At 44.4% G+C, this 25,768-nt stretch overlaps 1 protein-coding gene and 1 long non-coding RNA gene across 3 annotated transcripts in view; one reads left to right on the top strand and one right to left on the bottom strand.

The window, feature by feature from the left end:
* Nucleotides 1-14,863, top strand: part of LOC138763750 (uncharacterized) — a 30,849-nt gene extending 15,986 nt beyond the window's left edge. Inside the window, exons 3-4 of one of the 2 annotated variants that reach the window (XR_011357765.1) lie at nt 1,980-2,182; nt 14,024-14,863. This is a non-coding gene — a long non-coding RNA (uncharacterized lncRNA). The remainder of the gene's footprint in view (nt 1-1,979; nt 2,183-14,023) is intronic. The other variant, XR_011357764.1, reaches the window with a different exon arrangement.
* The window catches only part of LOC138763749 (cystathionine gamma-lyase-like), a 109,781-nt gene that overhangs the window by 69,804 nt on the left and 14,209 nt on the right, over nt 1-25,768 (bottom strand). The window lies entirely within an intron of this gene.

Below are 25,768 nucleotides of genomic sequence, written 5' to 3'. Positions count from 1 at the left end.
ATCTATTTATTCAAACTTGCCCTGCTTTTTAAATCACTTCTGGCCTGGACACCCAGGACTGAAAGTGATGTCATCATGCCCCTGCGATGCACATGGAGAGCGCGGAGCTTAAAGTCGAGATGACGGGATCCCCGTACAATCTTATAGGTGATTACCTAACTCCCTAGTGCGCTGTTAATTGGTCCACAGCATCGTGTGGCCATTCAGCCGGCTGAACCAGCGGCAATCAGGCCCATGGCTCTGCGCAGTCATTTGGCCAGCTGTGCAAGAGGCAATTAGGCCCACGATGCTGTGCGGCTGTTTGGCCAGCTGCACGGGTGGCAGTTTGGCTCACTATGTTACGTGGCCACTCTGCCCGCTACACCAACCCCCCCCCCCCCCCCCAAATTGACTCCGAGGGCAGCTCCCGATTCTGCTCTCCATAAAAGCAATGCTGGAGCAGCCTTAAAGCCTTCTTCATGGAAGGTAAGTCCACCTTCTTTTTTCCTAGTTGAGCTGGCTTCAATGCATCGTCGCTCCATAAAAAGGGCTAGTGACTGATGGGACTTTCTTTTGATTCTCTTTCTCCAACTTTTAGGGGTTCCAGGCCATGCTAATCGCGAATCTTTGCCTGCCTAATGCCAGACTATAGACAATTTTGCATAATATTACATTTCTGTTTTCTTACTTGACAACAAATAGTACCTGATCTTATCTGGTATTGGCTGCTTTCTGGTAAGGATGTGCTTCAGATTGTAAGTTTTAAAATCTTGACTGGAAGAGAAACTAGCTTTATTCCTTGTTATCAGCTAGAGTTGATAATGACCTTCTTATATGGTAAAGTAGTTAAAAACTATTCTTTGGCTTGGCTTCGCGGACGAAGATTTATGGAGGGGGTAAAAGTCCACGTCAGCTGCAGACTCGTTTGTGGCTGACAAGTCCGATGCGGGACAGGCAGACACGGTTGCAGCGGCTGCAGGGGAAAATTGGTTGGTTGGGGTTGGGTGTTGGGTTTTTCCTCCTTTGCCTTTTGTCAGTGAGGTGGGCTCTGCGGTCTTCTTCAAAGGAGGTTGCTGCCCGCCAAACTGTGAGGCGCCAAGATGCACGGTTTGAGGCGATATCAGCCCACTGGCGGTGGTCAATGTGGCAGGCACCAAGAGCTTTCTTTAGGCAGTCCTTGTACCTTTTCTTTGGTGCACCTCTGTTACGGTGGCCATTGGAGAGCTCGCCATGTAACACGATCTTGGGAAGGCGATGGTCCTCCATTCTGGAGACGTGACCCATCCAGCGCAGCTGGATCTTCAGCAGCGTGGACTCGATGCTGTCGACCTCTGCCATCTCGAGTACTTCGACGTTAGGGGTGTAAGCGCTCCAATGGATGTTGAGGATGCAGCGGAGACAACGCTGGTGGAAGCGTTCTAGGAGCCGTAGGTGATGCCGGTAGAGGACCCATGATTCGGAGCCGAACAGGAGTGTGGGTATGACAACGGCTCTGTATACGCTTATCTTTGTGAGGTTTTTCAGTTGGTTGTTTTTCCAGACTCTTTTGTGTAGTCTTCCAAAGGCGCTATTTGCCTTGGCGAGTCTGTTGTCTATCTCATTGTCGATCCTTGCATCTGATGAAATGGTGCAGCCGAGACAGGTAAACTGGTTGACCGTTTTGAGTTTTGTGTGCCCGATAGAGATGTGGGGGGGCTGGTAGTCATGGTGTAAAGGGCACAAACCTGATTAATGAATCCCAAGAGAATTCCAAGAAATATGTACTTATATGGAGCAGTCTGTTTGAATGTTTTGGAGAACCAGGGGTCAGAATGTATAAATATGATTTGTAAGCCATGAGGTAGACTCTCGGGGCGAAACCAGCAGCTTGTGGCAATGCTTCTTGCTGTAAAGGAGTTTTCATACTTTGTAAAATTATTTTTAAAATCTGTTGTGCAGCTGTATTCATGTTTGTTTTCAAACAACCAAAGGTCCACTTTAACATTTGGTGTAATTGGCAGGATCCCAAGACAGGAATCACAGATCAAATTTTGGCTGAATAAGTGGCCAGGCTGGCATCAGAGAAAGAGGGAGATAGAGCCCTCAAATTATCTAGATCTCCCTCTGTCGATCTCCAGGTGGCATGGTCCCTCGTCTGAAGTTGACCAGATTGCCTGATGGGATCCACAAAAGGACCTGCAGGAAGGAATGTAGATTGCATGAGGTTAGTGTATTTTAATTGGGCAGCGTTCAGAATACTCAGTCAATTGAACAGAACTCAGTCTATTTGTGAATTGGGCAATGAGCTGTGTGACTCAGTGTTGTGTTTAAAAGAGTATCAGATTCGGTGGGTTCGCATAGAGACAAGCCGGAACACAAATGTTACAATCACAAGTAACATCAATGAACACACAGGAGACAAACAGGGGAAAACATAAAATGATACTCATTACTATACAGTATTACTAAACAACTATATAGACATTCACATCAGACCCAGGTTGGACTCTGATACCAGTAGCTGCCTAGACTTCATATGTTCACACATGTGTACACACTCTACAGACAGGGATTTTCTCACACACACTCCTAGTTCCCTTTACCAATGGGGGTGCAGCTCTCTGCCAACACTGATCTATTGCAGAAATACAGTGTGGTGCACACAATAATCACATCGACATGATGTTTAATTACCAAAAACCTGAGCATTACTGATACACTACTTGACCAGGTTCCAGGTACAGGAGCAAAAGAGGGGGAAAGTCCGGGCACACCAGCCTTTATTGGGAAATCCAGGGAGGAGCCAAGGGAGGGGTTAGGGAAAGTCAGGAAAGGTGAGGTAAGTTCGGACTGGCCAATCCATACATCTATACAAATGCCTTTCACCACATTCACCCCTTATTTGAGATAAAACCTAGCGGGGTTATGTGGTGACACGGAGAACATACTGTACTTTACTACATTTTTACATAGTTCATAGTGTCCATCACAGGTTCAGCCTGTTTGGTAGTCTCGTGATCCCCTGTGATTTCCGAGGTGCTGAGCGAGGCCCCTGTTGTTCCTGTGCCGAGCTTGCAGCCCTATGCATCTGTGTGGGTGGAATTTCGGTTACAGAGCCCTTCGCTGCCCGTTGGGGTGGGCTCCTTGCTGGCGAGATCTTTGTGGGATTGACTGTCACAGGTGCTTGGCTTATGATTGGTGCTGGTGGAGGAGGTTCTATGGGTAACCAGATTATCTGGGGGGGGGGGGGGGTGGGTAGGTGTACGTCAAAAACCCTGGGATGTGAATGGGCTCTATGTCAATTAACCAATTGGTTCTTCTGGGGTCACCTGATCAGTATTAGTGAAATCTGCCCGGGCCAGGTCTTGGATTGACACCATATCTTCCCTCCCGTCCTGGTATTGCACAAATGCATATTGTGAGTTCGCATGTACCAGGTGCACTTTTTCCAACAGGGCATCTGTGTTGTGGGGTTTAATGTGTCTGCAAATAAATACTGGCCCCAGTGTCGTCAACAAGACTGGCATAGTGATTCCGGGTGCCGACCTCCTGGAAAAGAAAAGTTTCTCATGTGGGGTAGCATTAGTAGCCGTGCACAGCAAGGACCTGGTGTCTCGTAGTACCTCTTGCCAGTGGGAGAGAGGCATCCCTTTTGACGTGAGGGCCAACAGAATTGCGCTCCAGATTGTACCATTCTCCCTCTCCATTTACCTGTTCCCTTGGGGTTGTAGCTAATACTGCTCGTGGCTATCCCCACCGTCTATAGATACAGTTGCAGCTCCTGACTCATGAAGGAGAAACCCCTGTCACTGTGTCTGTAGCTGGGGCATCCAAACATAGTGAATATGATCTGGAGTGCTTTCAGGACCGTGACTGCGGTCATATCCGGACAAGAGATAACAGGAACCGAGAGTACTCATCCACTACATTCAGTAAGTACATATTCCTGTTATTGGATGGGAGGGGGCCCTTGAAGTCCATACTAAGATGTTCGAAGGGACGGGTTTCCTTAATCAGTTGGGCTCTATCTGGTCTGTAAAAATGAAGCTTGCATTATGGGACAGTTCCTGAATCTCTCTTAACTGTGTAGGGTAAATTTCTAGCCCTCACAAAGTGATACAGCCTTGTGACCCTGGGGTGGCAGAGCTTGTCATGCAGGAACTTCAGACGATCCGCTTGTGCGTTGGCACACAATCCCTGGGACAGAGCATCGGGTGGCTCATTAAGCTTCCCGGGCCGGTATAAGATCTCATAATTATTCTTGGAGTGTTCGATTCTCCACCGTATGATCTTATCATTTTTAAAATTTCACCCTGCTGTTTGTTGTTAAACATAAACTCAACAGCCCTCTGGTGTGTCAGCATGGTAAATGGTCTACCAGCCAAATAATGCCTCCAGTAGTGCACATCTTCCACTATGGCCTGGGCCTCTTTCTCAATTGCCAAGTGCCCGAGTTCTGGGCCCTGGAGTGTTCTAGAGAAAAATGCCACTGCCTTGCCTGCCTGATTCAACGTGGCTGCTAGGGCAACATCTGAGGCATCACTTTCCACATGGAATGGGATGGATTCATCAATGGCATGCATCACCGCCTTGGCAATCTCATCCTTGATGCCCTCGAAAAGGTTTATGAGCCTCTGCAGTTGGGGGGAATATATTTTGTCTTCACTAATGGCCGGGCCTTGGGGACGTGGCAAGATGGCGTAGAGTCTAGACGTGTAATCTCGACCTCTCTGGCCAGACTTTTAAGAACCCGTTTTTAACTCTTTGTTTTCAGGTTTAAATTTTTTAAAACTTAGTTTAAAGTATCAAGGAATTGTTATGGCTATTAATGGTAAAAAGATTAAACCTCAAGTACAGAAGAAACTACATTTTCGGAGTGCTGAAGATTTAGGGCATAAACAGTCTGCTACAACTTCAGGTTTGCTTTCTTTCAAGCCTAAACCACAGAGATTGGCTGTGGGAGCTGAAAAAATGACTACTACTCACCAGGAGAAGGACATCTCTGGAATTACCCATTCTCAGAAGGAAGGTTCATGTGTCTCCGATGTGAATCCTGATCCTGGCAGCCTGCCAACTTTAACGGAGGGGGCACACAAGAAGACGACTCCATTGTTTGAAATACCCCAGGATATACTCCAATCTGAATATTTTGGTCTTTTTTGTGAGTTTTTGAAGCAACAACGGGTTGCGGGGGAGAACAGCGTCGGCCCCTTGAGGAAGTCGGGGTGCCGTCGCTGGGAGTCCAGACCCACAATAAAACTGTTAAACTGCCTGTTGTTGAGATGTAGCAGGAGCTGCAGTTACCTGGTCCTGTCACTACGCAAGAGAAAGCAGGGCTGAGCTTTTCAGAATTACAATGTAAACAGTTAAGCCTTATCATTCAGCCTATGCTGAATGAAATGTCTCAGAGGCTCAGTTTGGAACTGGATAGTTAAAATACGTGTGGAAGCATCTTGTGAGGATTTTAAACAATTTCAGGCTGCTTTTTTGAAACATCAACAAGTGGCTTCTAATACAGAAAAAGTGTTGGAGGTGGAAAAATCCATTAAAGAATTGCGAGAACGTGAGAGGGAGTTAGAGAGAAAAGTAGATTATTTGGAGAATCAAAGTAGAAGGAATAATGTGAAGGTTGTTGGTTTGCTAGAAAGTATGGAAGAACAAGATCCTCTTCGTTTTTTTACCGAATGCATTCCACAAATACTGGGGCAGGAATTTTTCTCTGGAGGTCTGGTATTGGAAAGAGCTCATAGAGCCTTAAGAAGAAGACCTCTGCCTGGTCAACCACCGAGACCCGTGATAATTCGATGTTTGAATTATTTGGACAGTGAAACGATACTTCGTTTAGCAGTGCAAAACACGAGACAACGACAAGCTCCGTTAATGATTCAGAATAGTAGAGTTTTTTTCTATCCTGATTTGAGTCAAGAGGTTATTCAGCGTCGGCGTCGATTTAATCCAGTTAAAGAAGTTTTGTGGCGTAAAGGTTATAAGTCTACTTTTCGCTATCTGGCAGTGTTTAAGGTGTTTTGTGGAGACTTTCAATTTCGTTTTTTTGAGAATGAGCGTGAAGCAATGAGTTTTGCTGACTCGTTGCCAGATGTAAGAGGACAAAGACGTAGCCCACCATTGTCTCTTAAAGAAAAATCTGGTTGTTCTGAAAAAGGAAGAAACGGCAGAAATGGGAGAAATGGGAATGGAAAGAGTCCGTTTCCTTGAAATGGGGTCGCCGAGTCTGGAATCTCTTGGATGAATAGAAGAACTTTTTTATTTTTACTTTATTTTTATGTCATTATGATATCTTGTTGTTATTCTTTGTTTGGCTGGGGAGGGAGAAATTTGCTCTATGTTCTACTAGTCATCAGCCACTGGTGGGTGATCCACACCCAATTTTTGTTTCGGGATTACTACCTTTTGGTAGTTTTTTTTGGGGGGGATTTTCTTTTTATCTTTTTTTTATTTTCATTTTATTTAGACTTTAATTTGTGGTTTCCTTTTCTCCTATTGGAGGGCCTATTTATATTGATCTGAGTCTTTATATATTGATATTATTAGTTTTTAGTAATATTAGTGGATATGTTAAAGTTGAAGTTTACTACTTTTAATGTTCAGGGTTTAAACAGTCCGATAAAGCGTAAGCGTATTTTTATCAAGTTCAATCTTTGGTAAAACGTGTTCGGTAGAGATATGATTTTACCTGAAATGATTAAATTTGAGACTTTTTAATGAGGGTACCAGAGAAGGGTTATATTTCAGTTATGTATCAAATATTACAGGATGGTATGGATAAAAAGGGTTGGGATAAATTTAAAGGTAAATGGGAAGTCAATATTGGTTTTATTTTTTCCGAGGATGATTGGTCAGATATTTGTTATGATAGTGCAACTAGACTGATAAATGCACGTTATGCGATGATTAATTATAATTTTTTACATCAATTATATTTAACACCTGAAAAATTGAAAAAATATGGTCTTTAGGAATCAGATTTGTGTTTTAGATGTGGTAACACTGTTGGAATTTTTTTCATGTGGTTTGGAACTAGATAAACTTCAATTTGTTTTTGTGTATTTAGCGCTATCTGTAGCGAAAAAATGTATTGCTAGTACATGGAAAGATACGAATATGATTGATATTAATAGATGGCATAATGAGATGAAATATTGTTTAATAATGAAAAAAATTACATATGTTTCACGGATAACTATAGTTTTTTTATTAATAGGTGGTTGTTATATTCAGAATATTTACATTTTGATTTATATTGACTAGATTTTAATATGTATGCTTTACTTTTCTTTATTTTTTTTCTCTTTTCTTTATGGCTCTCCTTAGGAGAGTTGGCTGAAAGAGGGGTGGGGGGTTTCTTTCCTTTTTTTTTTAATATATATAAAATATAACATTCATGCTTTGTTTATTGTTATATATGTTACTTATTATCTGTATTTTGAACGAACAAATAAAGTTTAAAAAAAAAGACTAATGGCCAGGCCTTGTCCATGTAATTGGGGACCCATTGGGCATAATATGAAACTTTTCAGGGCTTTCAGGTTCTGGGACAACAGGAGTTCCCTAAGGGGACGCATTTTCTTGGGCTCTGGTGACATGATTTCCCCCTCCCCCACGTACCCTAGTATCACTAGCCGTGAATTGCGGAACATGCACTTCTTTTGATTATACATCAGGTTTAGGATTATTGCATTGGCGAGGAATTCATATCATGCTCCTCCATGTCATGGCCATATATGGTGACCTATTCCAAATACGGGAACATTGCCTTTAGTTGTGATCGTCCACAATGTGGTCCATCACCCTTTGGAACACTGATACCCCATTCGTCAGATTGAATTGCACCCTGAGGAACTGATACAGTTGGCCGTTGGCTTCAAAAGTTATATAGGGCCTGTCCTCTGGGCGGGTTGGGATCTGATGATATGCCGGCTTAAGATCTATGGTGGAAAAGACCCTATTTCATTCACTATGTCGGTGATTCAGGGTAGGGAGTAGGGGGTAGGCATCCAGTAACATAAATCTATTCAGTTTGGCTGTAGTCTATTTCCATCTGGTTCTGCTTCTCTCCCCCCCCCCCCACCCCCACCCCCATCCTTTACCACCGGCACCTGCACTCGCCTGGGGCTGTTGCTGGGCTCAATGATACCTTCGACCAACAGCCTCTGGACTTTGGTTTTAATGAAACGTATGTCCTCCAGGCTATATCTCCTGCTTTTGGCGACTATCAGTCTGCAATTCTCTGATAAGTGCTCAAATCGTGGAGGCGGAGGAACCAGAAAGGTGGACAGCCCACACATACTGCCCAGCTTACTCTCATTCCCTGTGCCAAATTCCTCGTCCTGCACCGTGATCGGGGGTGTGGACCATCAGCTGACACTGGAAGTCTAACCGCAGGATAATCGGCGTACAGAATTTGGGCATTACCGTGATTTTAAAATTCTTGTACTCCCTGCCCCGCACCTTTAGTCTACCTGACAGTAGCCATATGTCTCTGCAGACTGGGCTTTAGATGCCAGGGATATTCGGAACTTTTCCGGAGACACCTTCAGTGCTTTATTATGTCTGGGTGGATAAAACTTTTGGTGCTCCCTATGTCAAACAAACAATCTGTGACGTTATCGTTTACCTCAGTGTTCATCCTTGATTGCACCAGCTGGTGAGGCCTGTTCTGATTTAGCATCACGGAGACCAGGGTTATGTCCAATTCAGAGTCACCATTCTATCGTTCCTGTCAGTAATATATCGGACTTGGCACCTCAGAAGATGGCTGCCCCCAGTACTTGTACATGGCTGGGATTGGAATTGAAGTTAATGAATGCTGATCCGAAGCTGAAAGTGACATTAGCGATCGTTGTCTTGATGACAGCTCCCCCCAAGATGATGACCCGTCCCTTGGATCGCATGCAGCTCTGCTGGTAGTGGGCTGTCCTGTGGTGAAACTGTGTCGTGCTGTCAGTCTTTCACTGTGCTTAGTCTGCTTTACTGACATTGGACGTGTATTATCCCTACCACTAAAGACACTCCCCTTGTGCATAACTGTGTATGCACCCATTATCATTTATTATTGTACCACTAGTTTCTGCTAATAAAAGCCATGATTCCTGGTTAACTACACAGCCTTCGTTTTCTTCATTAACTGACACAATCTGATAATTGTCCAGTCTGCCCCGAGGGCCAGAGAAATCTTCAACCACTGGATTGCTTGTTTCGATTACTACATGGCTCGGAACAACGTGGTCGATGAGGCGATACAGTGGGGCCACCTGAATTCCTTACTGGGTGTGATCCCTTTTGCTGTAACGTGAAGAGCTATGACTCTGGCTACAGCCCAGGAATGACTGACCGCTTACTATGCGGTGCCATGGAATGTGGTACTTGCTCGACACCAGTTGCTGACTAGATGCCAGAAACCTGGGGAAAGTGATGCTGCCTATGCACTGGCTCTCGACTCGGTGGCAAACGAATGCGATGTCAGGGTACTCAATGTGGAACAACACCGCAATGCTTTGAAGCTGGGTGCTTTTTTCAACTGAATTGATTCCTGTTACATCTGTCAGAGGCTACTAGAGACTACTGCAGTCAAAATACTGAGAAGTGCTATACAGTTCAGAAAAATGCTGGAAACTGAAAAAGAAACATCCAGGAGTGCTGGAACCCCAAAGGAGAGGAAGGGACGAACCCCAGGCAAATGTTACTTCTGTAATAAGAGCTGACACCCCAGACACAAGTGTCCGGCTCGATTCGCTACTTGCTGCTACTGTGGGAAATATGACCACTTCGCTAAAGCATGTAAGGCGAAGAATACTCCCACCGATAAGAAGAAGAAGAAAAGCGCCAAGAAAATTCATCCTGGAGCCACTGAAATGGAAGATGACTGTGAAAGAGGGGAATCTTCAGACAAGCCCGCTGAATCAACTTCAAGTGGCGGCGAGGTGAGATCAATACAAAGTACCCCTATGATAGCTCAATTGACTGTAAAGGTTGCGGACTGAAATGGTCGACTATGAAGGGGGAGGTGAATGGTGAGATTGTTGATTGCTTATTAGACTCCGGCAGCACTGACAGCTACATTCATGAAAAGGTTGCCAAAGCCTTAAATTTGCGGAGATATCCAGCGAACCGACGGATATCAATGGCTTGTAGCGAACTTAAAAAGACTATACGGGACAAGTGTAAGGTTACTTTGAACTTGCAGGGACATTGTCTTGCTGATGTTTGGCTCTTTGTAATGCCTGATCTCTGCGCTCCCATATTACTGGGGTTGGATATTCAATCTCAGATGAAAAGTGTAATGTTAAATTTCGATGGGCCCTACCCACACTTACCATACCCCACACTGGTTACTGCGGTCTGTCCACACTAAAGATCAAAGCTCCCTCCCTGTTCAGTAATCTATTTCCCAAGTGTAGACCGATTGCCTCTAAGAGCCGTTCTTACAGCAGAGGACCGTGAGTTTATTAAGGCTGAGACTTGGAGACTACTTAAAGAGGGGGTGATTGAACCCAGCAGGAGTCTGTGTCGAGCCCAGGTGGAAGTGGTGAAAAATCACACTATTGACTACAGCCAGACAATTAACTGTTATACTAACTTGAACGCCTACCCTCTGCCACGCATTAATGAAATGGTTAATCAGATAGCTCAATATAAGGTGTACTTGACTATTGACCTTAAGGCAGCTTACCACCAAATCCCCATTAAAAAAAGTGAATTACCCTATACAGCATTCGAGGCTGATGGGGGACTATACCAGTTTGAGAGGGTACCTTTTGGAGTCACTAATGGTGTGTCAGTGTTTCAGAGGGAGATGGATAAAATCGTTAGAACGTATGAGTTACAGGGCACATTCCCCTATCTGGATAATATCACTATATGTGGTAAGACACAGACTGAACATGATAACAATCTAAAAAAATTTCTAGCAACAGCTAAAGAACTCAACCTTACATTTAATTAGGGTAAATGTGTGTTCAATGCAACAGAACTACCATTTCTGGGCTACATTGTTCGTGAGGGCGAAATCTGCCCCGATCCTGAAAGAATGGCTCCCCTTAAGAAGATGCCGCCCCAAGACTCAGCAAAAGCCCTTAAGAGGTGTATGGGATTCTTTTCCTACTACTGCAAATGGGTACGTGGCTATGCTACGAAGGCACGCCCCTTGTTTGACACAAAATCTTTCCCTCTCTCTCCAGCAGCTCTGAAAGCTTTTGAGAGAATTAAAACTGATATTGCCAAAGCTGCACTCTCGTCCATCAATGAGGATGTTCCGTTTCAAGAAACCAATGCCTCAGATTGTGCTTTAGCAGGAACCTTAAATCAAAAGGTCAGACCAGTGGCATTTTTCTCATGCACGCTATGTGGACCTGAACTTAAACATCTGGCCATTGAAAAAGAAGCCCAGACTATCATTGAAGCTGTTCGCTACTGGAGACACTTTCTAGCTGGCAGAAAATTCACCTTGATCACTGATCAGAAATCTGTAGCCTACATGTTTAGTACTAAATACAAAAGTAAAATTAAAAATGATAAGATGGCACACTGGCGAATAGAAGTCTCAACTTACAATTATGAGATCATGTATTGACATGGCAAGTTAAATTATCCCTCTGACACATTGTCACGTGCTGTTGCTGATGCTTAGCTTGAAGGACTAAAGGAGATCCATAGCAGACTGTGCCACCCAGGGGTCACAAGGTTCTTGTACTATATAAGGGCCAATAACCTTCCTTACTCCCTCAAAGAAGTCAGAAAACTGACTAAAAGTTGCCCTGTTTGTGCAGAATGCAAACTGCAGTATTTTAAAGCTCTGGGGCAACTCTCATCAAAGCGACCCAACCTTTTGAGAGGATCAGTTTAGATTTAAAAGGGCCATTACCTTCTAACAACAAAAATGTATTTTTCCTTACTGTAATCGACAAATATTCAAGGTTTCCCTTCGCAATACCCTGCCCTAACGTCTCAATGACATGTCATTAAGGCACTTGACAGAATCTTCAGTATTTTTGGTTTTCCCAGTTACATTTATTCAGACAGAGGCTCAGCATTCATGAACGCAGAGCTGCGCCAAGCTCTGTTTTTTTTTAAACTTTATTTAAAATTTTATGACATGAATAAAATAAAAATTACATTTAAAGAAATAATAAAAAATAAGATAATAAAAATTAGAATACTACATCATTAAACTACACAAATTAACCCCCCCCCCAATAATTATAACACAACATTAATCGTCTAATTTAAAATTAGTCCAACCCTCCCCCCCAAAATAAAGAGTGAAGAATTAATTAACAATGTTGTAAATAAAATAGAAAAAACCCCACTTACAAAAAAAGGATAAAACTTAACAACAAAAAAAATTACTAACAACAAAAAAAATCAATACTAAAATAATACCCTTAAACATATATTTAAATCAAACATAATACATGTATTTAACAAATGAAATCCACTTTAAAACTAAGTTCAAATATTAAAATCATATATCAACCACATATCTGTTATACAAAAAAATCATAATTAATTTCCATTAATACCGTTTCCTTTATAATTCATTGAGAGAACAAAAACATCCCTTAGAAAAACAATCAGATAAACTTTTTATTCCCTTCCCCTCCCCTTATATAAAAAAAAGAAAAAAAAAAGAAAAGAAAAGTTCAAACTCATAAAATTCTCCATATTCTTCATTTATAACATCTTCAAAATTCTCTATCGAAATTAACTTAATTTTATTAAACTCTTCTCCCTCAATGTATTTATACTTGGTTTTCTTCTTTTCCTTCTTATCACCTTTCCCCTCATCTTCCTCTTCATCTAATTCAACATCCTCAATTTTTGACTTATTATCTTCTGTGACATCATCCTCTTAAAAAAGAGAGAAAAAAGAGAAACCCCCCCCCCAAAAAAAGAGAGAAAAAAAGGAGAAAAAAACCCTCCTAATTCCCTCTCAATTACAATCAGAAAACAAAAAGAGTTAAAAAAATTATTTATTTTTAAAAAATAATTAAAAAAACCTTCACTTCTTAACCCAAAAATTAAAAAGAAACAAAAAACAGGTCGGAGGTCACGACTACCTCCTCCTGTTTAAACTGCCCAAAGCGGTAACTCCCACAAAATATTGGGTGTGAGATAACTCACAGGTAGCTGATGACTTCTGGAAACTAGTGCCCACCCAGTTCCCTCTCCCAACTCCCATTTCATTAAACTATCATCATTATTTAAACTATTTAAACTCTTCTCAAAAAAAAATAAAAGATTTATTTTTTAAATCAACGTTACCACTTCGGTCACCATTGCTTCCATTTTTTGTTTAAAATCTGGATCCCACCTTACATCTCTACTCTCTTTGGAGACCTTGAAGGACTACATCGTTCCTGAAACTGCATGATTGGTAGAGACTGAGCAAAGTCCATAACCTCTTTAGGATTGTCAAAGAACTTTGGCTGATTTCCATCCTGAAAAATCTTCAGTACCGCAGGATACCTGAATGTTGCCTTATGTCTTTTTTTCCACAACCGTTCTTTCACAGAATTAAATTCGCGTTGTTGAAACATAATTTCTTGACTCAAATCTTGATAGAAGAAAACAGGATTATTCTGAACCATCAAAGGAGATCTATTTTGCTGGGCATTTCTAATAGCCGTACGTAAAATTGTCTCTCTGTCACAATAGTTTAAACAACGGATCAGAACAGGTCTTGGATTCTGTCCTGAAAAATATTTTCTTCTTAAAACTCTATGAGCACATTCCAGTATTAAACCTTCAGGGAATTTATCCTGTCCTAACACTCGTGGAATCCATTCAGTAAAAAATTTTCGCGCCAAGCTCTGTTATGCAAGGAGATTGCCACCAGCCGCTGCACGAGCTACAACCCCCAGGGCAATGGACAGGTCGAAAGGGCTAATGCCACAGTCTGGAAGACTGTTAACCTCGCGTTAAAGACACATGATTACCCTGTTACTCGGTGGCAGGAGGTACTTCCTGAGGTGTTACATTTTATTTGGTCCCTATTATGTACAGCAACAAATCAAACACCTCATGAATGTATGTTTACTTTTCCTAGGAAATCAGGAACTGTGATGGACTGGCCAGCCTGTCTTTCTGAGCATGGAACCGTACTGCTGAAGAGACACGCTCGGACGCGTAAAACGGACTCTCTAGTCCAGCCAGTTCAACTACTGCATACTAATCCCAATTATCCAATTATGCCCATGTTAAATTTCCAGACGGGAGCATGGACACTGTACCCCTAAGACATCTGGCCCCGCCTCGTTCACCCCTTCTGCACACCCGTACTTGGAGTGATCCTGAGAGGTTGGATGCACCACCACAGCCTGTGACCCCTAGTAAGCATTCAGATGGCTATGCTGAGGCCCCACTGCCGCACACTGGTGATTCTGGAGCGGGTCCAGAAGTCCTGGCATCTCATACTACAGACCAGGGAACTGTATCAACACTGCCAGTTCCCAAGGTTGTCACTCCTGCAAAACCACCACCTGCTCCGATAAGAAGGTCTTCTCACGATCGCAAACAACCCAAGAGGCTCCACTATTCATAAACATCTCATCATATTCTGATTGCTCTGATAGTTATTAGCCTTGTTTTGGCTATGTCAGTAAATTCTCAATGCATTTATTTTACTGTTGTATTATGCTTACAGTAAATGTGCTTACCTGCTTGAAGCTGTTCTTTTAATTTTAACCCTACTTCTGCTGGGGGGAGACTGTGGTGAATTTGTGTCGTGCTGTCAGTCTTTCGCTATACTTGGTCTGCTTTACTGACATTGGACATGTATTATCTCTATCACTAAAGACACTCCCCTTGGGAGTGTACGCACCCATTATCATTCATTATTGTACCACTAGTTTCTGCTAATAAAAGCCATGATTCCTGGTTAACTACACAGCCTTCGTCTTCTTCATTAACTGGCACTTCATGTCCCCGGTACATCTTCGCATGGAGCCCTTTATTTTTGCAATTTGAGCATACTGCATTCCTGGCCAGGCAGGACTTCTGGGGGTGCCTGGCCAGCTCATAGAACCTGCACTTCCCAGCCCCGGCCGTTGGTGCTTTATTCCAACATGGCGGCGCCCTCGTTCCTCAAGAGGACACCGGACTGCCGGAGCTTTGCACCACAGTCCCCATCACCTCCCCAAAATCTAGTACTTCTTGCAATATCCAGTTATTTTTTTCCAGAAGTCTTTGACGGACCTGGGTTGATAGCATGTTTGTCAGCAGTCTGTCCCACATCAGCTCATCGGCATACTCAGAGGTACTCACCGCAGTACAGGCTCAAACCAGCTCTCTTATCATCCATGCAAACTGTGTGAAGGGCTCCCCAGGGGCTTGATGCCAGGACATTAATCGGTACTTCGCGTACACTGGGCTTGTTGGGGCCCCATACTGCTTCTGCAGCAAGCCCATTGCCTCGTTGTACGTTTGGCAGTCTCTAATTATTGGAAAAGCCTGATCGCCCACAGATGCAAACAGGAGATCATACTTATCTTCAGCATCCCTTGGATTGTGGTGGAGTATGAACGTCTGCATCCCGTGCAGCCACCTCTCGAAGGTAACGTCTGTGTTGGGCTCCCTGGGTTCAATCGTGAGTGTGGTCGGCCGGCAAACTTCTCCCATTACCCGCAGCAGAGTTGATGCAGACCCCAGGGATGCGACTGCTACTGCACCACATGGTTGGTTTGACTCCACCTCCAGCTGGGTGACCAGGCATCTTCCAGATCACTGCTGCTTTGTCCTGTATGCCGAGCTTCCATGGCTTTTGTTTTGGTAATTAAATTGTGGTGGACACAATAATCACGTTGACATGATGGGGTGATTAAACGGCTTTAATTACCAAAAACCTGAGCATTACACTACTTGGCCAGGTTTCAGGTACAGGAGCGTGCCAGCATTTATTGGGAAATCCAGGGAGGGGTTAGGGAAGGTCAGCTAAGTTCAGGCTGGCCAGACCATATATCTATACAAATGCCTTTCACCACATATAGCTCAGCTTTAAATGTAGTGCACACCTTACCCACAATTTTTCCAGTGATGTCCACAGTAGTGACTTGGTGTGGTCTAGGCTTGGACCACAAGGCAGAGAGAGAGAATATGCTATGCACTGATGTTATATACAGTTCAGATCTGGGCACCTAGCCAATAATGACCCTAGGAAATTTAAACAAGCCAACGGCAAGGTGGCTGGAGTCCAACCTTGAGTGACAGGTGGTGTTATAGTATTAAAGTGAATATTAAAATAATTTAGAAGTATTAAAGTGAATTAAAACACAAAATGGAAGCCTGATGCTTGAAATATTAAAGGGGAGGGGGGCACCATGAATGTGTTACAGACTGATATGACCTTCACAAGGCACCAGCAGATGGCTTTGGAATGCTGGAAGTGCAGATAAGGGATGTGTGTTTTTGCTCAGTGTTCTGAAACAATATATTATTCAACCTTGATAGGGATATAGGGGAGGGGGTAACGAGGGTGTTACCTTGTATGTAAAATAATGATGTAATCTTTTAGTTTGACTTGTTTACTCGAGAATATAAAAGTTGATGCATCCCTTTGTTTAGCAGGAGACCCAAGTAGACTGCTTTCAAGGCTGAAAGCAGGACCGGGTTTTCCAAGGTTAACTTGTTGTCTAGTAAAGAGTTAATGGAACTAGTTCAAAAATACAGCAGTTTCAATACAACATTTGGCGAACCAGCCAGGAATCCAAGATTGAGGAATGCTTACTGGATGGTCTGGATGGTGTCAGTGACCAGCTGAACTAGCATCTAAAGATTAAAGAACGGGCCAATGGAACACTTTCCCAGTTCATCTCTTAAGGTGTTAGATCAACTGATCCCTCCCTCCCTATAGCATAACTCTGATGGACACCAGACAAACCAAGAGTGTCACATCCCGAGCACATAGAAGGTAGGGTTTGAGGATTCGCCCAGAGAAGGTAGGGCTTGAGGATTCGCCTGGAGGAGGTCGGTTCGATGACTCGCTGATGGAAGACAAGGTAGGGTTTGAAGATTCACCCAGGGAAAAATAAATTTTTGAGGATTCACCTAGGGGAAGAGATAAAATTGCTGTCCAACATAACGTGTTGTCGTAGTTCCGACGCCCTGCCTCAGTAGACTGGTTGTTAAGGGAAATTCCCCATGTGAAAGTAGTAAGTCTGTAACACATTCACAGTTTTCCACCCTCCCCCTTAACATGTTATGGACTAAACCAAGCCAGAAATCTGTTTCAAAAATAAACACTAAGAAAGAAAGGGAACCGAAAAGAAAGGAGTAACAGGGACAGACAAGTGTTGGAAAAGGATGCAGAAAAGAAAAAAAAACCGGAGAGGTCCTGCAGGCTAAATATGACAGGAAAGAAATCAGGCACCAAATGTTAACAAACAAGGTGAAAGAAGAAAACCCTGGGGACCTAAAGTCAGGCAGGGCAAGCCTATTCTTGCAGAATGTGGGCAAAACCACCCCATATGTACCCTAGCAGTGACCAGTCCTGTGTCTCACTAAAGAAGAAGGTTTCAGAGTTGCCTTTGATGTAAAATTGTTGCTCATTTTGGAAAAAACAAACTTGAAAAAGTTTGCCTCCCACCTTCATTGGCAGTAGGAAGACTGTGCATGAGTGAGGAAGAAGGGGTTAAAAGCTCGACCTGAAAGTTATCTGCAATAATTTGAAACCTGCCTTCAAGAGTGCTTCATTCATGCTGCAGTTTCACAAGTTGTTGGATTTTAAAAGTAACAATTAAGAAATGGTGTTCCACTCCTGCAATGTTTCTTGGTTACTAACTTATACAGAAGTATTATAAACCAGGGGAAATATATACTCTGTGAAAACTACAAGAAATGTTGTTAATAGCCCACCATGTTCCCAACAGAAGTGAATTTTGAATCCAATTGTATGAAGTGCTGCGCGAGCACTGAGTTGCCTGGAATGTAAGCCCCTCCCAGAAGACATTGCATAGGAATTTTGGAGATTATGAAAATGCACCAGATTTATACTACAGATCAGATATTTCACAATGACCAGCTGTTATATACAGTGGAAATTTGGGACTATTTTATGCTGGATCATGAACACTACAAGACTGTAAGAGCTGCATCACACTTGAGTGGTGAGCATGCTCAATGAGACACATTGTAAGAGCCACATCACACTGAGTGGTGAGCATGCTCAGTGCAAGTGTATTTATACATGACTAGCAGCCTGACCAGTACTGATGCAAGTAAAGATTTGTGCTGTAAACTTACAAGCTTCTCTAAGTGTTTAAGACCTCTGATGGTACAACCAAGGACATAACACCAGCCTCATCTTAATTTAATGCTGTGGCGGTACACCATTAGGCAGGCGAACCGGCCCCGCTTGCCACGCACACGGCAAGGCAGCCGGCCAAAATGGCGCCATCTGGAGTTTCCTCCCGACCTTGGCACCGGGCTCAGAAGCCTGTGCTTGGTGACCCACGTGATGCCCCGGTGACATCGGGGCCCCCCCCAGCGCGGTTCTCAGCCAGTTCCGGGCTGGGAGTATAAGATCAGCCAGGCAACCTGCAATAAATGAGTTTTGCACACTGAACTCAACTTATGTGGTTGTTCAATCCTTCAGTTAGCAGTGTAGTCGCCGCTACAATTGGTGACCCCGACAGGTTCAAACGTCTTTGAACCCGACGTGAACGACCCTTCAATCAACGTTATAGCCATCAAGCTTCCTGACTTCTGGATTCAGGAGCTGGAGACCTGGTTCAGCCATGCAGAGGCTGTTTCACCTGCGCCAGATTTCATCAGATTTGACTAAGTTTTACCATGTGGTCACTGCCCTGGACCAGGCCACCGCCAAACAAGTGCTGCACCTCGTTCAGCACCCACCCAAGTTAAGTATGGGACCATCAAGCGGGTGCTTACCGACTCCCTCAGCCTCTCCAGGTACCAGTGTGCCGCTCGGATGCTGCGCCTCGACGCCTTGGGAGACAGAACTCCAATTGAGTTGATGGACGAGATGCTCGCGCTCATGGGCAATCACACCAACTGCCCACTCTTCGAGCGCATCTTCCCCGACCATCTGCCTGAAGACATCCAGCCATTACTGTCCCAGGAGAACTTTGTCGACCCTAGGAAGGTCACTCAAAAGGCTCAGGAGCTATGGCTCGAATGATTCCCAGAGGGCTCAGCAGTCCAGCAGGTTACGGGTCATGGGCATGGCCATGCCATGCCTTCCTCTAGCATTGCGATGGAATACTCGGCCCCTGCAGGGGCCTCAAAGAGCATAGCTAGAAGCAAGCCATCCACTTCAGGCCTCTGCTTCTTCCACCAGCGCTGGGGAGCCAAAGCTTGGAAGTGTCATCAGCCCTGCTCGTTCCAGGGAAAAGAGCAGGCCGGCCGCTGTTGATGGCTGCGGCAGCTGGCCAAGAACAGCCTTCTCTACCTGCAGGATTCAGTCAGTGGCCAGCACTTCCTCGTCGACACCGGGGCCCAGATCAGAGTTATCCCGGCCCCAGCCATTGAGTCCCAGAACCGGCCTAGAGGACCTCCCCTCCGTGTAGCCAATTCGACAGAGATCTGAACGTATGGAGACAAGACCATCCATTTCCAGATCGGCCAGCGGAAGTTCTCGTGGAGGTTTACCTTTTCGTCCCTCCCAACCGCCATCCTGCGTGTCATTTTCCTCCTCGCTCACGGACTCCTGGTCGACATTCGAGGTAGGCGACTGGTAGATGCCTGTACCTTCCAATTCGTTTGCCTCAACGCCTCTCGCACAGAGCAGCTGCAGATGGCCATGGTCAGCACGCTCAAGGACGAGTTTCAGTGTATCCTGGAGAGTTCCCATCCCTCCTCAAGCTGCAGTTCTCAGCCACCTCACCACGCCATGGGGTGTTTCATTACATCCCCACCCAAGGCCCGCCGGACCATGCCAAAGCACACCAGCACCCGCTGGATAAGCTCCAGATAGTGAAGGAAGAGTTTTCGCATCTGCAGAAGCTGGGGATCATTCGACACTCCGACGGTCCTTGGGCTTCACCACTCCACCTAGTCCCAAAAGCCTCCGGCGGCTGGCGCCCCTGCAGAGATTATCGATGGCTTAATGGCGCGACAGTACCTGACCGTTACCCGATCCCTCACATCCAGGACTTTACGGCCAAGCTGCATGGCGTGAGGGTATTCTCCAAGGTCGACCTGGTGCGCAGGTATCATCAAATCCCAGTGCACCCTGAGGACATACCCAAAACGGCTATCATCACCCCCTTCGGCTTGTTAGAGTGCCTACTCATGCCTTTCAGGCTCAAAAATGCCGCCCAGACCTTCCAGTGCCTTATGGGCACAGTGGGCAGGGATTTGAATTTCATATTCATTTACCTGGGCGACATCCTTGACACCACACAAATTTCACCTGGGTACCCTCTTCTCCCGACTGGCCGACCGGCCTAATGATCAATCCTGCCAAATGCCAGTTTGGGAAAGAGTCCATGCAGTTCCTGGGCCATACATCACGGCTGAAGGAGCTATACCTGCCGCTACAAAGGTTGCTGCAGTCAGGGAGTTCTAATGCCCGGACAACCTCAAAGGGCTACAGGAGTTCGTGGGTATGGTCAATTTCTATAACCACTTAATTCCAGGCGCTGTGCGCATCATGCAGCCACTCTTCGCCCTCATCGCAGCCAAAGACAAGACACTCGCCTGGATTAGAGGCCAGCAGGGCATTCAAAGCCACGAAAGATGCCTCGTACACCCATGCACCGACCTGCATATGGCACTCTCCATCGACACCTCTGCCACAGCCGTCGGTGCTGTCCTAGAACAGCAGGTGAGCGGACAGTGGAAACCACTGGCATTCTTTAGCCGACTTCATCACCTGCCAGAGTGCAAGTATAGTGCTTTCGATCGTAAGTTGCTGGCATGTACCTGGCAGTGTGTCATTTCCACTATTTCTTGGAGGGGAGGGCTTTCACCATTTTTACTGACCACAAACCCCTCACTCAGGTACCATTTTTACTGACCACAAACCCCTCACTCAGGTACCATTTTTACTGACCACAAACCCCTCACTCAGGTGCTTGCTATGGCAAGAGATCCCTGGTCGGCCCGCCAACAGCGTCACCTCTCCTTTGTGTTGGAGTTCACCACCGATATTCAGCACAAGGCGGGGAAAGACAATGTGGTTGCCAATGCATTCTCACAACCGGTCATTTGTGCACTGACACCTGGCCTCGACTTCGACCAGCTCGCCCGGGACCAGAAGTCCAACGAGGAGACGCAGGCCTTCAGGACTGCGTTTCTAGGACCTCCCGACTCCTCATGGTGAGAGCACCGTCCTGTGCGATGTCTCCATGGGCACCCAGCAACCAGTGGTTCCCCAGAAGTGGTGCAGGCAAGTCTTTCACCATATCCATGACCTTTCCCACCCTTCCATCAGGTCCACGGTCCGTATGGTGGCAAAATGTTTCGTCTGGCATGGGCTTCAAAAGCAGATTGCGAACTGGGCCTGAACCTGCACCCATTGCCAGCTTTCCAAGGTACACAGGCATACCAGAGCGCCCGTACAAGATCTCGAACACGTCTGGGAAAGGTTCAGCCACATACATGTGGACATCGTTGGACCCTTACCCATTTCCCGAGGTAACCGTTACCTTTTCACAGTGATAGACCGCACCACTCATTGGCCTGAGGCGATCCCAATGCCAGATGCCTCCATGGACTCCTGCTCTCGAGCGCTTTTGAACGGTTGGGTTGCCCGGTTCGGCGACTCGAACCACCTCACCAGTGATCGGGGCGCCCAGTTCACCTCTGGTCACAGCTCGCCAACAGGCTGGGGATTGAGCTTCATCACACCATGGCCTATCACCCACAGGCCAATGGGCTATTCAAGTGATTGCACCGCCACCTTAAGTCGGCACTTATGGCCCACCTCACCGGCCGTGATTGGGTGGACAAGCTGCCTTGGGTGCTCCTGGGCATCCGCTCGACACCCAAAGAAGACCTACAGGTGTCATTAGCCAAGTTGGTCTATGGTGCACCACTAGCCCTACCCGGTGAGTTCGTCAATGCAACTCACAACCCCCAGCAGTCACCGCATGGTCTACTTCCCCACCTCCAGGCCCAGTTGGGCTCATTTACACCCCCACCGCCGCCCAGATCTGGCACACAGGCATCTCACATCCCCAGCGAGCTGTACTCTGCAGAGTACATTTTTATCAGGCGGGTCCCATTCACAGCACCTCTACAAAGACCGTACGAAGGGCCGTACAAAGTCGACAAGCGTTCAGGATCCACTTTCACACTGGACATCAGTGGTAAGAGGGAACTGTTTATGATGGACAGGTTAAAGCCAGTCCACCTCGAGCCAGTAGTGGTGGCTCAACCCAAGAAGCGAGGCTGTCCAGCAAAAAAGGACATTGGCACCAGCTCTGGGTGGGGCTGTGTTAGGCAAGCAAACCAGTCCCGCTTGTCATGCACGCGGCGGGGCAACCAGCCAAAATGGCGCCATCAGGGGTTTCCTCCTGACCTCGGCACCAGGCTCAGAAGCCCGCGCTTGGCGACCCATGTTATGCCCTGGTGACGTTGGGGCCCCCCAGCATGGTTCTCAGCCAGGTCCGGGCTGGGAGTACAAGTCCAGCCAAGCAGCCTGCAATAATTCAGTTTTGCTCACTGAACTCAACCTGTCTGATCCTTCAGTTAGCAGTGTAGTCACCGCTACAATGCAATGTTTATGCAATGCTTACCAAAAAAAAGCAACATTGTTTATCACTAATTGAAACTAGTCTAATACCAAAGAACAACCTAAAAGAGTGGTGATGATCTTTGGACTGAGTATTAGAGAGCTGAGGTACCTTGGAAACCCAGAGTGAAATACATCCAGCATTCAGTGGCAGCTCTCATGATATCAAACAGGTGACTCAAGTACTTTTGAGCCACTATGAACTTTTCCCTTAGTGAATTCATCTGACCTTCCATGACTGTATTACTGTTAACTCGATTGCCTTTTTAATACCACCTCCGGATGAACCTGAAGAACCAGATTATGATTGTTTGCAGCGAAATTATCTTTTGACTTTTGGCACGACAAGATTTAATAGATTGAGTTCTACACTGTGCAGGTTATGCCACTTTGAAAAATACAGAAATGAAGTAATGAAGACTGCTGCCTTCTATCATCCAGTTTTCCCAGCAATTTGAATTGTTTGCCCTTATTAGAGCCTACATGATAGGGAAAAGAATATTTATGCCCGTACCAGAACCCTGTACCTCTTGGGAATGTTTACACAGATGCTACTGCAAAAGCTGGTGTTATAAACGATCCCTTCACCATTTATTCAGAAATCAATGAACTGCTTGAAAATAGAACAGTCTTGCCGGATATGGGAATCAAACATAACTATAGGGAAACACCCCTAACCTGATAATTTCATTTTAATTTAATTAAGCTCTGAAAACAGTAGAGGGTGTGCCAGAAATCCAGAAACTGAACCATGAACCACCCCTGCTGGACAATTTCTGTACCTAATACAATTTTTTTACCTGTACTATTTAATTATATACATGCAATAATATATTTGAGTAAGGAGGTGTGGCATATCACCAATTTGTGAAAATAGGACCTACCAAAGGAAGGAAAGTATCTGTCCAGAAAATAATCTTGGTAGAGAGGAGTCATGTGGCTGGTTAGGAAAAACCAGCTCTCTGCAGAGCAAGTTTAAAAAAAAAAGTGACAGAGAAACAAAGCTGTGAAATAAAACAAAAGTTGCAAAATAAACAGTGCAAGAAGAGCCTGAAGATGGCTCTAAAGAAAGAAAAGCCTACAACGATAAGTAAAGAAAAAGGGAAGAAATCACCGGGGGAAAAAAGAAGTCTGCGAGCAGGGAGCTCTCCCGAAGAAGATAACTCGAGCTGCAAAGCCAGTAAGCGGGCAGCTCGGGGACGATGTCCCATGGGGCAGTCTTGGATGCTGGTTCACAGAGCTGGAGAAAGAATTGCCAGTGCACTTGCACGGTTAGCATACCAAGTAAGACACCAAAGGGAATGGACACCAGCAGCGGGATGCTGATATTACAATGGGAGAAACCATGGGGAAGGCAATGATAGAAGGAGGCTCAATACAGAGCGAAGATATGGGGCAAGAAAAAGAAGACCAAGAAGATGATAATGGAATACAAGAAAAAGCACAAGGTGAAAAACAAACACAGATGGTAAATAAGGAATATTTTGATAGACAAATAAAAACTTTAATGGAAACAATAATGGTTGAGTTTAAAACTATTTAAAAAAAACTATGCAAGAGACATGTAAAAATACAAAAAATGGAGAATGTTATGACAGAAATGAGAAAGTGAAGTTAAGAACTGGAAGACAGAGTGATAGGTGTGGAAATGGAGGTGAACGGATTAAGATAAAAACTGGAAGAATAGAGATAAGGAGATTAAGATGCCATATGACTTATAGGCCCAGAAAATTGTCATTTTAGAGAACTTTAGCAGACGTAATAATATAAAAATAGTGGGCCTCAAAAAAGGTGAAGAAGGGGCAGATATAAAAGGATTTATAAAAAGATGGATCTCACAGATTTTGAGAGTAGAAGAACTCCAAGAAGAAATAGAAATTGAAAGAGTCCATAGAGGATTGGTGCCAGTGCAACCACAGCAGAAACTGCATTCCATACTAATAAAACTACTGTGATATTCCGACAAGGGAGAAAATATTCTTCTACTCAGATACAAGTTTCAAACTTTTAAAGAAGGATAAGGAGTTTAACTCAACAAAAACTTTACAATGGAGGAAAAGTTACAATTTTGTGTTGTGGCATCCTGCAGTTTTGAAGATGTTTGCCCCTGGTGGGCAAAGTAGACTTTTCAGATCCAGAAGAAGCCCGTCATTTTGCAGAAAAATTGCCAAATAAACAAGAAGAGTAAGAAAAATAACAAAAAGACTGTTAAAATAATATATATAGTGATTTCTCTTGGGGAGAGGGACGATCTGTCCACTGTAAAATCTGTTGACATTTGCGGTATGTACCACAATCCACAAAGTAAAGGGAGTTGTGGTTGTCTTGTAAGGTAGCAAGGGCAACTAATTAAGGGAGCATTTAATGTTGCTTTCTTTACTATTATTCTTTAATTTTTTATAGTTTTTGTTATTTTCTTACTAATTGTGTCAGTGCATATAGTAAATAATAAGAACAATCTAAAGAGTGATTTTAGAAGAGAGATGGGGGTTGAAGAGGTGGAATAGATGTGAAAATGGATTGATAGGATGAATACATTGAAATATATGACAATTAATATTAATGGAATTCACAATCAAATCAAAAGGAAAAAAATAGTGACACTACTTAAAAAGGGAAAAATAGACATAGCATTCATACAAGAAACACACTTAAGAGAGTCAGAACATCTCAAACTGAAAAAGACTGGGTAAGTCATGTAGTAGCATCATCGTACAATTGAAAAAACAGGAGAGTAGCTATTCTAGTTAATAAGAATTTGCCAATTAACAGACCCAGTGGGTAGGTACGTAATGATGATGTGGCAGATTTATTCAGAATCTTGGAACTTGTTGAATATTTATGCACCTAATGAAGATGACCAGGAATTTATGCTGGACATTTTTTTAAAGATAGCAGACACAGAATGACATATCTTACTAGGGGGAGACTTTAATTTTAACCTTGACCCATCAATAGATAAAACTGGGAGGACCACTACATAAAATAAAGCAGCCAAATTTACATTAAATTCAGTGCATGATATGAAAATAATTGATATATGGAGAAAACAACATCAGAAAGAAAGAGATTATTCATATTATTCAAACAGGCATAAAA

Source organism: Narcine bancroftii, chromosome 5 (assembly GCF_036971445.1).
Source record: "Narcine bancroftii isolate sNarBan1 chromosome 5, sNarBan1.hap1, whole genome shotgun sequence".
NCBI lineage: Eukaryota > Metazoa > Chordata > Chondrichthyes > Torpediniformes > Narcinidae > Narcine > Narcine bancroftii.
The sequence above is the reverse complement of the archived record's forward strand: the minus strand, read 5'-3'. Positions and strand labels throughout refer to the sequence as shown.